At 41.2% G+C, this 4289-nt stretch overlaps 1 protein-coding gene across 3 annotated transcripts in view; it reads right to left on the bottom strand.

Moving 5' to 3' along the window:
* LOC107036917 overlaps positions 1-3656 on the bottom strand; it is a 42923-nt gene extending 39267 nt beyond the window's left edge. For 2 of the 3 annotated variants that reach the window (XM_015255171.1, XM_015255173.1), the window contains exon 1: positions 3150-3656. The gene's annotated coding sequence lies outside the window, so the exon portion shown is untranslated. The remainder of the gene's footprint in view (positions 1-3149) is intronic. The other variant, XM_015255172.1, reaches the window with a different exon arrangement.
* Between the last annotated feature and the right edge of the window lie 633 nt (positions 3657-4289).

Genomic DNA, 4289 nt, shown 5'->3' with positions numbered 1-4289 from the left:
GGGGGGGGGGAGCAGCGGCTCACCGGCGAGAGGCGGTTGGAGATTTCTCCGTAAACCGCGTGTATGAACTCTCGATAAGATATATCCATAAAATGTTAATGCCTCAGGTGTGTTGAGCACAGCTGAGCGTCTCCCACGGTCCATCCTCTCTCGCCCCCTTTTACCCAATGGCAACAACATTCAGAGTGTGAAAGGACCTCTTTTTTTGCTAAACAACTCCGGCTCGGGAACAATGTTGGCCGGCGTCTCTGATTTTATCGAACCCTTGAAAAACTTTAAACGTTAAAATGTAAATTTACGAATAAATTTACTCGTTAAAGTAATGCAGAGCGGGCGGAAAGTCGGGGAACTTTGGTGGTGAAATTTCGGAAAATTCTAGTTCTGTAATTTTTTGAGTCATTTGTTCAACAGGGGATGTATTTTTTTTACGGAGCGAATAGTATTTCAATTCGAAGATGATTATTTTGTATCAGGTCGGGTTGTAGCAAGCCCTGTCAAGTGGTAAAATTTAAAATTAAAATTTGAATTTGATAAAATTTCCCTAACGCAGAATAAATTTGATCATGTATTAATTTTTCCAAAAGTTCAGGACAGAAATGAGGAAACGATTCACGATACACTTTCACAGAACGGTAGTATAATTTTCACCGAAAAATTCTCTCCGCGTAGCCCCCAACTGCCTCCTCCGTTCAAAAAACCTCCAGAAATCTCGAATCCTCCGTCAAACTCCCCTCAACTTTCCCAACGACCTCATTACCCTCGCTCCCCCTCCCCTTCCGGCCGCCCCCTGCCCCTCCGAGAATCCGGAAAAAGCCCACGAGGTTAAATAAAACGTGTGAAGAAGTTCCGGGCCCGAAAGAACCAACAAACACCCAGGGATAAACATTTCGTTCCCCAACAATGCCAGTTCTTTTTTCCAACACGAGAAAATGGCCCGCAAGGGTTTCTCAGGCCATCAACGACACGAAGCAACGATGCCCCGAGGAAACACAGAGGCAACTAAATTAACTGGTGAATCTCCTCTGGGCGCACGATATACCCAAATACCCTCGGCCCTTCCCCCCCAGTCCGGCATGAAAATTATTTAGGGATGTACCACGCCGTTTGCCCTCGCCCTCTCTCTCTCTCTCTCTCTCTCTCTCTCTCTCTCTCTCTCGGCGCGCCTCACCCCTCGGTGGTTTCCTTGACACATTCGTGACACAACAAAATAACTCGTGATACCTCGTTGTGACGGCGGGGCTGTATCTCACCGCCTCCAGCATTTTCATTGCTAATAAAATTCCTAATCTACGACTGAAATGTTTTTCCCCCGAATTTCCGAAAACACGCACGGAGAGAAATATATTCAGTAAAAATTACAGAACAATTCACGTAATCCGCGATGGGGAGTCGTTGTCTGGGAATTTTTGTAGGAATGAAATAAGAGACGAAATCTGAAACGTTCAGTGAATTTTCACGTAATTTTTCCCGAAGAAGTCAAATCTTACAGAAACGCCGACTTGTTGTGCCTCCAAAATCAAATATTCTTGAACGTTCAACAATTTTTGTGAAGCTGGTGAGTTATTTCTACGTTCCGTTCCGTAAAATTTCTCAGTCGTTGGGGAAAAATTACGGAACGACTTGTTGTCCCCACAGGCTGGTTAATTTTTTCGGAACAAATCGTAGAATTTACGTGGCGATTCCTACAACTTCAGTTCCGACTCACACTTTTTATTGAATTTTCCTTCGCTCATGGATTACGTTTCAAAACGTAATTTTCACGTTTTTTTCTGGTAATTTTTGTTGAATTTCTCTCCGTGCGGAGAAACGAGATGTATGCACGTGTCCCCGGGAATTTTAACCCCCATTGTTTAATATTTCGTATCAGAAGTGTGTACACAAGCGCAGAAGAAATACATAACTGGCGGGGTAAAATAAATAATAATAATAAAAAACGGAGGAGGGAAACCGCACAAATGACGACGTTTCGTTTTCCAGTGCAGAAGAGTTGGAACAGCTCCAATGCTCCGAGTGTTGGCACTCGTAAACGTACGCTCGGGAGATATTTAGTGGGTCGTGTATTTCTAAAATGGAGTATTCACGACGAGTAACCCATTGGATGTATAAATTAAACTGAGATGTCACACGTAATTTCAAGTTGGGGACTGTTAATACGCCATAAATGGACCAATTCCTTGAAATGGATTTTGAGTTAAATCCCCACAACTGGCCGGGTCCGATCCATCATCTGGCTTTATTACCGGAGTACGTGGCCAGCAGGAGCATGTGGACGAGGGTAAACAGTGAGAGATCAAGGGGCCGTAGTCAGAGGAATTGACGGGTCCGAAAAATTTCTGTTTCGATAATTCGGGGGAAACAATGGGTTTCGATGATTTATCGGAATGGAGTGGGAGGAGAATGGGCATTCGTTGATACAAAATACTCTTACGATGAATTCTGAATACAGTATTTTTTTTTTTAATTTTATAGTTCATAGCTTCTGCGATATTCAATTTAAAAAAATGGAAATTTTGTGAAGTTATCTCTTATTTGGGTCAAACGATTGATTAATAAATAATTTGTTTCATTCGAACAGTTATTGTTGTCTTCATCAACAATATATGAGGATTGAATGCAGTAAATTAGGTTATTTAGAATTTTTTTCGGTAATCTATAGAGGATAATTTTTTAAATTGAACTGTATTATTAGAAAATTACTCCGGAAATGTAAAAAATCATGAAGTTTTCAATAATGGTCCATTTTGTTTTTGAAAAATCGGGTAAAGTCTGGAGTATTCAATGGCATCTCAATTTTCAGGTGCAGATGACAATGAAAATTGTTAAACATTTTGTAAATTCAGACTTTCTGAATTTTTAATTCATTAAAAATTCAATTGAGTTTGATGGTTAATTTTCAGAATGAGTTTGAGGATTCTAGATGACGTTCAAATATCAATAATCATCAACCACAAAAACCCCAAATTTTCAACTTCCCAAACTCTTTGATCTTAACTCGAATTAAAAATTCCCAGCATTGAAAATTCAACCTGCATCTATCGCTTAAATAAAAAAAAATCCTCCCAGTGTCGTGATCCCTCCGATTTTGCAACATCTACCGCTTTCCCCCGCAACATTACTGTAAAAAAATTCCCTGAATATTTAACACTTACCCAGACTAGAATTAACGGCGCTACTAATCAGCATGTCGTTCAGTTTTCAATTGCTTGTCTCCAACGGCTGAATAATCATTCAATTGATGAAGCTAGTCAACACAACCAAAAACAACAGAAGACACTCAGAAATACTCGAAACTCGTGTTCCCGTTTCAGCATTCGCATAAAATATTCAAGCCCTCATCTCGCCCCGTCATCACTCGGAATCATCATCAATCATTCAACGTTGAATAACAGCAGAAAACAAATTGTTACAAAATCATGAATCCCTGAAACTCCCGTCCACGAGTTACCTCTCTATGAATATTCGGGTCCAAGTCCTCGTGAAAAATAAAAAAGCCCGTTCGAAAAAAATACCGACAACAAAGTATTAATTCTGACTGACGCTCTCATCCCGGGGTGTTGATGACATCAGCGGGAGTTAGACGCGAGTGAAAATCGAGAGAGACATAACGAGGGGATTTTCGCGGGACGATATTTCGGTTGAGGGACAGGTCCCGTGAGCCAGCGGATTCTCGACTCGACTGAGAACTCGCTATCACTCGGGCCACAAGTCAACCCCGCGAAAATTCACAGCGCAGACGCATTATCACGAGACTCGCGTTATCATAATCACCGGCGTTATTGTTTACCGAAATCAATTGATTGAAATTGATGATGGAGGACATCCGCTATGAGCAATGGTCAGTTGTTCTTTTCATCTCACTGGGGCGCAAAAAATAATCTCCACGCGGAAGAACCCGCTCATCGCGGCTAATTACAAACAAGTGGAAAATTGCTTTTGTCGTAATAAATGGAATTTCTGTGGCGATGTATTTTAAATTGAATTTAATGATTTGCGGAGTTTAACGGCGCTGCAACGTTGGCCGCCAACATCGCGCCGACATTTTCTTTTTTACGTTTCCCATAAATTTTGAAAACAATATTCAGTATTGTCCCAATGTTGGCAGGCAACATTGCCCCAACGTTGACGTTTTCAAAATGAATTTTTTCAACAACAGCTGAGGCAATCAATGTCATGATCGAACTCGCCCAACACGACATTGGGAAGAATATTTTGAAATCCATATTTGAACTCCTGAGGCAAAAATTACTTATCCCGTCACAAAAAATCAGAAATTTCGGACTTCACCCCCG

This window comes from Diachasma alloeum, unplaced genomic scaffold (genome assembly GCF_001412515.2).
Source record: "Diachasma alloeum isolate Michigan unplaced genomic scaffold, Dall2.0 Dall_scaffold_00212, whole genome shotgun sequence".
Taxonomy (NCBI): domain Eukaryota; kingdom Metazoa; phylum Arthropoda; class Insecta; order Hymenoptera; family Braconidae; genus Diachasma; species Diachasma alloeum.
This window is presented reverse-complemented; position numbering and strand designations above follow the sequence as displayed.